Below are 13,605 nucleotides of genomic sequence, written 5' to 3' on the forward strand. Positions count from 1 at the left end.
AATGTACATTTAGATGATGCCTTGAGACCCATCTTCAACCCTTTTCACTTCCCTCTTAAGAAGAGAACAAAGTGGGGCACCTGGGTTAAGCACTTTGTTAAGCATCAGACTCTTGATTTCAGCTCAGGTCATGATCTCAGGTCATGAGACTGAGCCCAACATGGGGCTCCATACTCAGTGGGGAGACTGCTTAAGATTCTCTCTCTCCCTCTCCCTCTGCTCCTCCATCTGCTCACTCTCTCACTCTCCTTTAATAAATAAATGAACCTTTAAAAAAAAAAGAATGAGTACAAAGCATGACACACAGGGGCCCTAAGCAACCAAGTCACATCCATATCTGCCAGCTGTATACATCCTGCAGAAGAAGCTTCCCATACTGAGAGATACCTCCCTTGAAGCCAAAAATGGGAGGTTCAAGGATGGATTAATACTACCCTTTTACATTTCTCAAAAAATAGGCCCCTTTATTTTTCTGCTGATTTTAAGATTGCTTAATTCAGTGGAAATCAGCAGGTGTAATAGGTGAAATAAGCTGTTAAAAGCAAACCAGACCAGGAGTCATTCTGCAACAGTTTATATATACATTTCTCTCCTCTGGAAATCTCTCCCCTAGATGTAAATTACTTTTTATCCAGATTTTTCTAATAGTACACACACACACACACACACACACACACACACACACAGGAAATGCCCAATAACTATTATTTCATAGGCAAGTGTCTGAAAATGAAGGAAATAACATACAACTTTTCTGGCAAGGCAGTGAGGAAGTTGGTTGGTTCCTGGTGCAACCAGGAGTAGATATCACAGGCTGCCATTTTTTAGGACACCAAAGCCCTCTGTAGGTTGAACCATTTGTTGTGACAATCAGGGAAGAATTGGGGCTTGACATTTTTCTTGCAGAGATCATTTTTGTATGCTGTATTTTGCAGGCTGGTTTTCCAGAAGCAGACAAGGAGGGGTTTGGCATGCAGGACAACTATTGAGAGCACGTGGGAAGGGAAGGTAGTAGGACCAGGCCCAGCAAGGCACTGAACAGCACTGCAGTCGTAGCAAAGCTTTGGCTAACCCCATATTGAGCTCTAGAGTACATATGGCCCACTCCTTGGCAGACCAAAATGGCAGGGCCTGTATATCCTACCATGATTAGTCATTTGATGTGGACGACCCCAGGAAGGTTATCCCTTCAGTGAGGCAGCTCTCCACAGCTGGAGCAAACACTGAAGGAGGTAACCGTTGCAGGCTGTCTGCAGACAGCTGGAACAAGTACTGCCTTGAAGGAGATCTGGCCAGTGCATTTCCATTTCACCACTGTCCCTTCCATTTATTAATTGCAGTTGTTGTTCAGTAGGAATTAGAATTCAGTGGGAGACACTTCCAGCTATTTTTTACAATCAAGTTCAGAATCACTTAATTTATCTGGTTTGGCCCCAAATGAAAAATAAGGACATCTAATCTCAGAGTCTATGGGCTGTTTAAATTTCAGTGTTATTCCCCTTATAATCTGGGTACATAAATTAATTAAGATATTTTTAAATTCCAACCAAATGGGGCTTTGAAGCATATCTATGACATCTGGAAACACATTGAGTTTTACTATGTAGCTTTTCTGAACCAACTCATGGCTTCATATGGTTTCACTGAATCTACTCTTGACTTTGAAACCTAGATTTCATTTATCAGGCCTGTCAAGTCCAAGATATATCTCTCTTTTTAAAAATGGTTCTGTCTTGAATGATGTGTGGAGCAGATTTACTGGGTAATGTCATCAGCCATAGCCACTGTTCGATGCTAACTCTGCAGTATCCTGTACACTGATAGGTAGGCGGATTTAGCTTATCCACTTCAAAATGGTAGAACGTAAAGAGCCTATGCTCACTGACTCTCAGCTTAATTGTGAAACCAACAGCGGACTGTAAGATCATCCACTGAAAAGAGCCAGAGGGCTTGGATACCATCTTTTAATGGCCTTTTTATCAGAATGTATTTTGATCAAGTGGCTTCAACATAAAATGGGTTTGTGTGCGAGTTTAACAAGATGGCTAAGCCTCCTCCCTTATTAAATTTTTATACTGGTCAAAAAAATTAGATCATTTTGGCCATTGTCTCCATCTTTTTTTATTCAGAACACTACTATGAAACTTAGCCATTTCAGGGGGAATTATTTCCAACTTTTCCAAACACTTGTCAGCGCACAGCAATACTGTGCCAGTTGTGATTTTGTGCGTTTAATGTTTTGTTTGGTTTTTTTTTTTTAATTTTGGCAAGTCCACTCTAATTATCCCTGCCTGATTGGATCTTGAAAAATTGACATTGTTATAACCCAGGATCTAATTTATACACTATTGATTAGAGTATGACTATTCTTGGGATTTCTCCAACATCTCTAGTATCTCCATAATGATGTGATGCTTTATTTCAAGAATGACTCTTTATATAATTCATTCTCTAAAATATCTGGCCCAATTCAGTCTCTGCATTTTGGATATAAAATTATAAAATGCTTGAGGGCATTCGAAGGCTGGTAGATGGCACCATTTTTAAATCAAATCTAAGACATCATTGATTGTACCATGAAAACTAATTTCAGAATTGTTACTCTGTGAAAAACTAATGAAATGTAGTATCATGATACACTTTGCCCCCTGAGAATCACCTTTTCCTCAATAGGTTTTAATTAATGAAGTTCTTACAAGGAGTTTTAGGTGCACGACTTTGATTTATTGCTCTATATAGGAAACTCTTACAAGGATAGAGCAAAATAAGAGGAAACCTGTGGTGACAAATGTATGAGCAGATGTACTATGACTAGTTATGAGATCAATAAAAACTTCAGTAAAATGCAAAGTCAGCTGACCTAGAGTAATAATGGTTATTAGAATATAGTTATAGAAATTCACATTATCGGGAATGCTAAGCAAACTTTGGGGTCATCAGTCAAATATGAAGCAACTATATTGATTCTGGTGACAAAAACAGAGTACAGCTAGACGAAATATGGGACTGAACCTTTAAACGTCCAAAGGTTTCAGGAAAGGAGTACTGATATTTTAGTACTAAGGAGAGCTCCAAAGAAGTTATTGCTTTCATAAAAAAATAGTAACTCACCCTCTACAAACAGAAGCGAGGAGAGACAGAGAGACTCTTTACACTGGGTATTTACAAACCAACATTACAGACCATGTTATTTGTAATGATGTATAACTACTTTCAGTAAAACAGCCTCCTAGGAAATAGAAATGTCTCTTCTTCCACCTTGGAGTATTTGTTATAAACGTCTAGTAATAAATCCACATTGTCTATTCAGGACTTCTTTCATGAAAGTCAAGGTTCTCAGAGACTTCATTGGACTGGACTCTGGGAAAGGAATAGTTTTGGCTTCTTAGAATGAGGCCCTATCTCTTCAGTACCAGAGCCCTCATTAAAAGTGAGTAAGTTATGCTCTGGGACAAGGCCATATGCCAGTGGTTAAGGCTTAAAATTGAGTTAGGGAATAGTTTAGAACCATGAACAAATGTGTAAGAAAAGAAAAATTATCATATACCAGGAGTGGCACCAAGAGTCAGAGAAATAGCTCTGTATTCAACTATTGGGGGGCATTTAAGCAATGACTGTAGGCAAAAATGATTTGACCTCATGACAATCAACGAAAAGGCCAGAATTCTGCAATAACAAAGTAGATAATTTATCACAATCAGTGATATTTACCTATTGCTATCTAATTAAAAGGAAATGTTTTAGGTAAATTTCATAAAGTATATTCTTTTACTTTAAATGAGATGGAAAAAGAAAACTACAAAAATATCAGCATACTAATTGAGAAAAAAAGAGGCCACAGTTTAGGGATAGATATGTATTTAAATCATCTGTCACAAACAACTGAAAGCTTTTTTATTGTTCTTTACTAATGACATGTGCCTCAAAATCATTCCGCAAAGCACTGAAGAGAAGTTACAAGAGAGCAAAGTCATGGAAGCTGTTTGTATAGTAAATGAAATGAGAAACAATCACTTGGGAGAACTCCCCTTTGTGACCTCTACAGGACTAGTTTCAGTGTCTGCAGTAGTTATCTTGGCTCCTGTTTTAATACCACCTTCTAGAAATGTCGTGCTACAGAGTTGAGTGAAGATGTACGAACCAAATAGTCTTAAAAAGAGGAACTAAAAAAGAAAATATAAATGGCACTTTTTAAAATGTATCTCTTCTCACAGAACCCCCCCTTCTGTTTCATTTGTTTTCCAATATCCCCATATAAATAAGAAAAGTGAGTTATATTTTTTATTATACTACTGTTTCCATCAATTTCTTCTGTGTAGTATTTACTGCTTTGATACTGCTATTTTATCTCTGAACATACAAAGGAGCAAATAAAATATGGCAATACATTATTTTAAAGCCAGCACTTAAAGGGCTATAAATGCAGGACATTCCTTGTGGCAAAGGGGAAAGAATTGCCATAAGACAGTTTACATTTCCTTTGCTTGTTTTCTGTCCTAGTTATGTCTGAAAATATTTGTAAAATAAGTTAAAATAGTTACTCATAGGTTTTTTATAATAAACCATCTTCATTATTTAATAATTTCTCTTGATTCTAAATTGATGCAGGTTTGACAAGTTGATGCATCTTCCAAAGTTCCTGAAAGATAATTAGATCCAGTAGGCTTTAAATCTTCCTATGACAGGGATTCTATCTAATCTAAGGCAATATTTAAACCAATATATCCTTCTCTCTTTTAGAGTTTATCAATATATAGTGAACAAAAAAGTTTATGGTAGAGAAAATATTGGTCAATCATAATGATGGTGACAACAGTGTCATTATTAAAAAATAGTACAGCAAATTTATTTAACTATTTTCTGAATAAGGCTACTATATTTTGGATATTCTGAATCATTTGATGTGTTGTCTCTCCCTTCCCATTCCTGAACCTATTTCCATTAAATTTAAAGAAACCTGTATACCAACTACCTATGCTAATCCCTCTAAATCATCATTCATAAATATAGGCAAACAAGTAAGTATCACTAGAGATGATTTGGGGACCTCTTTATGCTAAAAAGAAATCCCAACATGCACAAACACAATTACACACTCTAAAGTAAAAGAGATCATTTGGAGGTTAAAACGAAACTTTCCAAAAAATTGAGTCAATTACTTGAATTACCTCAAACCTTAGCTTGTTGGCATGGTAACCAGGACTCTGTCTGTTCAGCTCCTAACCAATAAGTATATGCATACATTCATCTCTATCACATTAGCCAGCCTGATGCTCAGACAAGCAATTGACTGCTGGCAGCTGTACTGCCTGGAACATGTCATCTAGCCAAGTAACAAGACTATTGCAGCATAGGGGAAGTGACTCCTTTACCACTTTCAGTGAGATGTGTGATAGCGAGCTTGTCTCCAAAGTATTGTTTGTAGACAATAAACCCACATTTATTGATGGAAGTTTGTACTGACACTTACTACTGGCTCTTCCATCCTAAGCAGCACAACACCAGCAAAGAAAATTCTGCCAATAACTATGCTCAAGAGCACTGTACCATTGGCAGGAAAAATTACCGACTTTTCCTAGGACAGGATTCACAAATTGGCCAATGAGTTCATAGGTCTTTAAAAAATCTTGGTTTTTCACATCATTGTTGAGGGGAACAGATTCTGGGTTTAACACCTGCTTATGGAAAGTCTCTGTTGAATAAAGTAAGAAGTCCAAGTTCACAGTTCCCATTTCCCCAGGTCCCACAGCTGTAACTAAATTCCATGTCCCAAAGATTCCACCCTCACCACACGCACCCTGGGTACACATGTATGTATACATATCCTCAGTACGGAGTGCCCAACTTCTGCAAACTTTAACACACATAGACAGTACTCTGTAATTGCCCCTCTCAAATTTGAGAATGACTTGAATGTAGATGTGCCAGAATTCCAGACCAATACTGAGTGCTATCCTTGTATCCCATTCCCTCTAGCCACATAAGCCCCAGTCATCTCTGCTTAAAAACCTCATGATTAATAGCTTTTGATGGCAGAGGTTTACAGATTCAGTGAACCAAATGGTATATTACCCTCACCATGATAAGTACATGAATAAGGAGATGAAATGTAACTCTTGCCATGTTCAGTACCATGGTACTGTGGTTGGGGAACATTTGGGGGAACATTTGGTTCCCCAAAATGTTTGTTCTGCCCTTTCCACCATCAAAAAAGTATACCATTTTCCAGTGTATAGATTGATACACCCCTGGCTTCCAGGTTACTATTAGTAACCAGACTCATATTGTGGTTCCTGGAGGAGACTCGGCCAAGGTACAGCCAATGCTGAGACCTAGACCCACTTGGATCATAGGTTTGCTCCAGTGTATTTCAATCCTACTTTCAAATAAGAGTAATGAGTTGGAGGAAAAACTGTGTCCTGGGTATTAAAGAACATTGCTATCCCAGAGGAAGATAATGAGGAATGTGCTATGTGTACCCTTATCCTTCCTTTGTATCCTACAGTATATCATGCCCTCGAAGCTTTAGCTTCCATACTGAGAGACAACACAGCTATTTAGTTAGGTTGTCTTCATCTGCGATCAGGTCTGATTTTTCCATGTGTACCTAAAAAACTTTTACAAAACATCTCTGAAATTTAAAAATTTTTTAAGAAACATAATTAGCAATCTTGGGGCTATTCAAGTAGATATTGGAACCATAAAACTAGAGGAGGCCTAATAAAAAAGTGGAAGAAAGGAAAAAGATTTCTTTATATATATATATATTTTTAAGATTTTTTATTTATTTATTCGACAGAGATAGAGACAGCCAGCGAGAGAGGGAACACAAGCAGGGGGAGTGGGAGAGGAAGAAGCAGGCTCATAGCGGAGAAGCCTGATGTGGGGCTCGGTCCCATAACGCCGGGATCACGCCCTGAGCCGAAGGCAGACGCCCAAACGCTGTGCCACCTAGGCGCCCCATTTTTATATATTTTAAATATGGTAACATTTAAAATTTCAGTAGAGGTTAAAAAACAAGAAGGTAAACATAAATGAAGCAAAATTACTGTTCTCTAAGACAGAGATGAGGAAATCACTCAGAAAACCTAAGTTAGGGTGTATTAGATGCTATAATATAAGGACAAGGATTTTTGCCTACATCCTATTGTATTCACAGAGCTTAGAGCTCAGTATTTACTTACTCAGTAAACATTTATTAATATATTAATTAATAATTATAAAGCAAAAAGACCAAAGTAATGTAAATTATTAAAGTAAGATGATGGGGAGAATCAATAGAGGAAGGACAATGTCTAAGAAGTACTCTAGAAATGAAGCAATGAGGATATAAAATGAGAAGAGGAGAAATTTTTAAAAAATTTTTCTGAGCTGAAGGAAAATATAATCTCCAGAACGAAAGACCATACTTTGTTCCAAAAATACGAATGAAGGGGCACCTGGCTGGCTTAGTTGGGAGAGCATGTAGCCCTTGATCTCAGGGTTGTGAATTCGAGCCCCACATTGCATGTAGAGCCTAATTAAAAAAAACACATATTTATATATGTGTGTATATATATATGTATATATATGTGTGTATATATATGTATATATATATGTGTGTATATGTATACACACACATATATAAATAAAATGAAGGATTAATCACTACAGATACATATTCTAGCAGATTTCAACCCCAAAATGAAACTCTGCTTAAAATCTTTAGAAAGCACATCTACATTACCTACAAAGGAGGAAGAATCTATCAATCTTCTCAGCCAAACAGAAGGCCAAGAGGCAATGGAACAATGACTCTGGAATTTTTGAGGGAAAATTAGTTTGAACCTGGAATTCGATATCCAGTCAAAATAGCAATCAAGTTTGAGGAGAAGTTAAAAACATTTTCAGATCGTCAAGATTAAGATGATTACATGCTTGCAGGCGTCCTTCAAAAAATTTGAGTTTGTATTCCTGAAAAGTAAAGAAGGAAATCAAGAAAGAGAAGCACATTTGGATTCATTATAATTTTGCAATGAAATTTCTGTGCAATTGGTTCAAATAAAAACAGGAAGTCAGAGGGTTCTATAAAAAATTTCCTTAAAGAGAAGATAGATCCCATTCAATGATCTGTATAATTAAGATATTAAAAGATTTTACCAATATGACTAAACTTATGGGGTGTTTTGCTGCCAGTAATAACAAAAAAATGGAATTAGAAACTCTTCAGAGAACCATGAGCTGTATAAGAAACTCAACGACCACATCTTGAATGCACTAAAATATAATGATTTTGAGGATTAAAACCTTAAAATGTTCTTTCTTTTGGCACAATTTTAATTATGTAGGATTACATCTCCTTTCCAATGGGTCCACAACAGTACTTAGATTGAAATGATATTTATATGTTTTTAGTAATATAATTAATAATTTAAATAATATTTATGCATAACATTAACCACATTTACATAATATTAGTATTTTATGAGGTTTATTTGTTTTTAATTTTTAAAATCAACCTACAGTGAAAACACATGTAATAACATTAAACTTGAAAAAATGAAAAAAAATATAAGTTGGCAAATCAAACAATGATATGGCTGGGGCACCTGGGTGGCTCAGTTGGTCAAGCAGCTGCCTTCAGCTCAGGTCATTATCCCAAGGTCCTGGAATCGAGTCCTGTATCGGGCTCCCTGCTCCATGGTGGGTCTGTTTCTCCCTCTGTCTCTGCCTGTCTTTCCCACTGCTTATATGCACAGTCTCATTCTCTCTCTCTCAAATAAAAAAAAAAAAAGTGATAGAATTTAGAAAATACAGTGGGCAAGAACTAAGAAAAATGTAAGTATACTACTTTCCTTATCATATGTAATATGAGGTCAATGAGCACTCGTAAATTATACAACTCAAGAAATATTTGTTGAAGAATATTACTTAAAGTCCTAAATACGGTACTAGAAGAATCATAAATAATATGAGTAATTTGGTACTAGAAAGAGGAAAGGTAGAAATTAATATGGTCATGCAGTAGCTACTGTCTGAAGTTGTTAATTCAAGAATTAGAAATAAAAACATAATTTAGAGAAGCAATGATAACCACACATGAACTGAAAACATTCTTTAAAGTGCTTACAACTGCAGATTGCAGCTAGAAGTGAAGACAGAGGAAGGAAGAAACTTTCATTTTAAAATTTCCTTTCAAACTATCTTAATATACATATATATATATGTGTGTGTGTATATATATATATATATATATATAGGGGAGGGAAAGAGAGTTTCCTCTTATTGTTTCCTTTAGACAAGAAAACATGATTTCTTTTCATCTTCACACCCACATCACCAACCAGCTCTCAATTAACCAAATTAATTAGAGCACAAATTCCTCTTGGTTATTATAAGTATTATACTAACTAATATTTTATAGCATTCTCAAACTTTCAATGCATATTCTCTCAGTTAATCTACAGGGTAAATTATTATCCCCATTCTATAATTGCTGAAACTTTGTTTCAGATCAGTTAAATAAGTTCCTCCAATCATTCAATTTTTCAAAAATTGTGTGTGTCAGAAACTATGATAGGCACAGGGAATCCAATGGCCAGATAGTTGAGTGGGAGTGGACAACATTAATGACAACAAATAAATATGCAATTAAAAAGGAGATAAGTGATCCAAAGGAGAGCAACATAGTTTCAAGAAACCTATCTAAATTAATCTGTTTTAAGTGGGTGAGTGGTAGTTAAAAAGGCAAGGAAAGGAGAGGTGCTTTAGATAGAAAAACAGAATGGGCAACAGTCCTGAGAGATGGAGCATTGTATAGGAAAAGAACTATGGCTGCAGTGGCTACAGGAAACAGCATATGAGGAGCAGGATTGGAAGATAAAATTAGAGAAGTAAGCAGAGCCAGACTATTCAGGATCTGTAGGTCGTGTTACAGATTGCTGTCTTTATCCTAAGGACGTAAGAAGCCATTTAAAGGACAAGGAGATATAATATGATTGGTTTTGGCATTTTAAAATAAAGATTCTATTATATTTCCTATTACATTTGAAAAGGCTTGCAGGGATTACAACTGAATTTATAATATTTATAATATTTTATTCCTTAAACTAGATGGTAGTTACATTGGTATTTACCATCTTACTTATTGTATCTTTTAAAATGTCCAAAATCAATCCTATACGTAAGATTGGTGATAGAGGGCATTATATTTTAAAATCTAAACACAAGCACTCCATGATGTTTTTAGGCGTTTCTATCTAGACCTTATAAGGTAGGCACTGTTATTAATCCCATTTTACAGATGAGAGAACTGAGCCCCACGTCCAATGCTACACAGCCAAGAAGTGGTAGGAGATAGGATTCAAATCTAGTCTTGTTTCAGCTCGTAACTCTCACATCAAGACAAATCATTGGGAAACAACTAAATACATATCAAGAGGGGAGTGGATCAATCCATTCTGATCACGTGGCAATTGTGTGTCACACTGTGTGTCACACTGTGATGGGAGCTGGGCAAAAAGACATGGACCTTTCAAGTTCCTAAGTGCTGGATATAGGCACTGTGGGATATAAACCAGGGAAGAGGAAGAGGAAGGAGGGAGTCAGGGAAGGCTGCCAAAGGCAAAATTAAATTGTTATAACCATAAAATGGGCAAAATTAATCTATGGTGACAGAAGTTGATATTTTCGATAAATATTTTAATTGTGGTATTATAAATAAAAAGTACAGTTGTAAAAATAAAATAAATTAAAATAAAGATTCTGACTACCGTGTAGAGATCTGGAGGGCTGGGGTATCTGTGTGAATGTTCAGAACCCAAGTCCAGTGCTCTTTCTATTAGAACTATCTCTTGAGAGGTATCTTCCTATTAAACAAATACATCACTTATTTGGATATTTTTCTCCAGCACCATTACCATTGTTAAATATTGCCTGGAACACTACTTTGCACACAGAAGAAAATCAATAAATGCTGGGTGAATAAATGAATATATTGCTTCTATGTAATTTTTAAAACCACTCTGCCAAAAATGCCATCCATAGATCTCTTTGACTTATATTTCCCTTCCATGGAATATCATTTATTTTTCTTTGCCTGTCTCTTCTCCCATTTAAGGAAAATGTATCTTAGATATTGTCAACCCACAACAGTGAAAAGATTTCTGTAACATACAGAGGAACACTTTAGGAAAAGTGGAAGGAAGAAAAGGGATTCTGTATTCTCAAATAGTTGTTTAATCTAAGAAGGACTTACATGATTCAAAGGGTTATGTGAACTCTGAATTGAGGTGATGAGGGGAAAGAAAGAGAAGCAAAATCTACAGGTGTGAGGAAGAAGTAACTAGGGAGTATGGCATGAAATAAGTTAACAGGACGACATGTAGGAAGACATACAAACACACAGATACATACAAGGCCCACACAGATAAAACGTGCAAACAAGTATGCACATGTCTGCATGGGCCTGCGTACTGACACAAATCTGCAGGTGTACGAACACGTCAGCAGTCGGAACACAGTTACTACACATGTGAAACAGCCAAGCCCCTAGCCAGGTGCAGAAGAAAGCTGGGATTCCCTATGAAAGTTCATATGCATACCTGTGGGTGCATGAGTGTTTCAGGTGATTCTCAATACTTACAGCAAAACTCAACACAAGCAAATGACATGAGTCATCTTTTTATTCTACTTAGAATATACTGAAATCTCATCTTCAAATGAAATATGGTCCAGTAGCTTTTGTCATGTGAGTTCCTAATTCATCACGTTACATGTGATTCATTTACAAGGAATAACTGACTTAGATACCAATTAATCATTTCAGGAAAAGACCTCAACACATTAATTTGGTGGGAAAATGTTTAGAAAGCACTTTACATAAATACTCTTACATCTCCTTCTCAGTGGATGATGTCCTGACCACCCACACACACTTAACAGTGTGTCAAAAACTATTATCCTTGTTTTTAACTTCCCACACATAATTCTATCCCTTCTTCCCCTAAGCTTGTTTTTCAGGTTGTAAAAAGATTGGAACATAATGTCTATTTCTATTAGCTTTGAAGACTAAACTAATAAGATATACTTCCAGCTGAGAAAGTATATTTTAGAAGTTTGTGTTCACGGTTTATAATAATGAAATCAAGAAGACCGGATCATTTGAAATGGATTTACATTAAAGAAATTCTTTTTTTCATAAAGTAAATGTCTTGTACACATTAGTTTGTGGGAATCTTTCAGCATATGAGACAGTCATACATTTACCAAAGGCTTTGAATTTTTCAGGATATTTAATGAAATATCAATAGTATATAAGACTGAGACATATTTTGACTTCCATATGTACAGATTAAACCGTGAGTCAAAAATGTTAACTAAATTAACAAAGTCTCTCTGAACAGAATTCCTATTAATTCCTATTAATAAGCCCAGATCTGTAAGGAGTGTAGTCTTTCAGTACTGAGCCTGTGATGGCAGGACCTGACAAAAGAAGAGGAAAATACCTCTAGTGCAAGTTTCCCAAGTCCCTTTCAGGGATCACATGTCTCCCTGAGCAAAATGTTTCAATTGCCTGAGACACGAAGCAACTGCAACAACAACAACAAAAGGCTTCCTGATTTTTTTAATCCACATAACACACACTATGCATTTTATCCTGGGAGGTGTGTGGGAGGGGGGCTTCCAGTTAGGACTTTCTGATGATGAAGAAAAACACCAACTCTGACTTACCTAAGAACACTAAGGAAATTCTGGAAGAACTGAACAACAGGCAGCTACAAGCCAAGGAAAGCCAAAGATTACTAGGAAACACCAGAAAGGGAAAAAGCAAGACAAGATTTTCCCCTACAGCATTCCCAGGCACCATGCCACAGCCAACACCAGAATTTCCAGCTTCTAGACTCCAGAACTAAGAAGATAAATTTCTGTTTTTTATAGTCATCAGACACAGCTACGATAGCCCCAGGCGCCTGAGCCCACCCCCAGCAGTAGCGCTGTGGCCCAGTGGAACACCTACAACCACAACCTCATGGCAGAGGGCAACTGTCACCACATGGCCATCGTGGGCTCTAAGGACTTGTCCTCCACTGGGGCCGCCTTGCAGGGAAAACCTTCATCAACCTGATGTCAGCTAAGGTTGGTGTACTGGTTGGCAAAGACCTGTACACTTGGGTGCCAGAAATGTTCTGTTATCTGGGACTCACTGCTGCAGGGCAGGGAATTTACAGTGGATCTTCATAGCAAGAGCACCGGCAGAGCTCCCACTTTCAGCATCATTGCTTTACATGACTGTAAAGATGCTAGTCCTGCTGATGGGCAAAGCAGGTGTCCACGGTGGTATGATCAACAGGAAATGCTCTGAAATAGCCTCCCCCCTGCGGCATTCCCAGTACTGACCTCATCTGTCCTTTTCTGCCACCATTCCCCACTGCTTTTGCACTCCTCTCCTTCCCATACATACATATATGCCATTTTATTTTGGGGGCCATTACATTATACCCCTTATTGTTGCCAAAACCACATGGGGTGAGGGCTAGAGCTGGATGGACAGACACCTGCCCTCACCCATACCCCTCCTATGTGTGGGTGGAAAACTTTTTTGTTTTGGGGTCTTGTTTTGTTTTC

At 37.0% G+C, this 13,605-nt stretch overlaps 1 pseudogene; it reads left to right on the forward strand.

Moving 5' to 3' along the window:
• LOC100467085 overlaps nucleotides 1–13,376 on the forward strand; it is a 32,509-nt pseudogene extending 19,133 nt beyond the window's left edge.
• The last annotated feature ends 229 nt before the right edge of the window (nucleotides 13,377–13,605 follow it).

The sequence above is a fragment of the Ailuropoda melanoleuca genome, chromosome 11 (genome assembly GCF_002007445.2).
Source record: "Ailuropoda melanoleuca isolate Jingjing chromosome 11, ASM200744v2, whole genome shotgun sequence".
Lineage (NCBI taxonomy): Eukaryota > Metazoa > Chordata > Mammalia > Carnivora > Ursidae > Ailuropoda > Ailuropoda melanoleuca.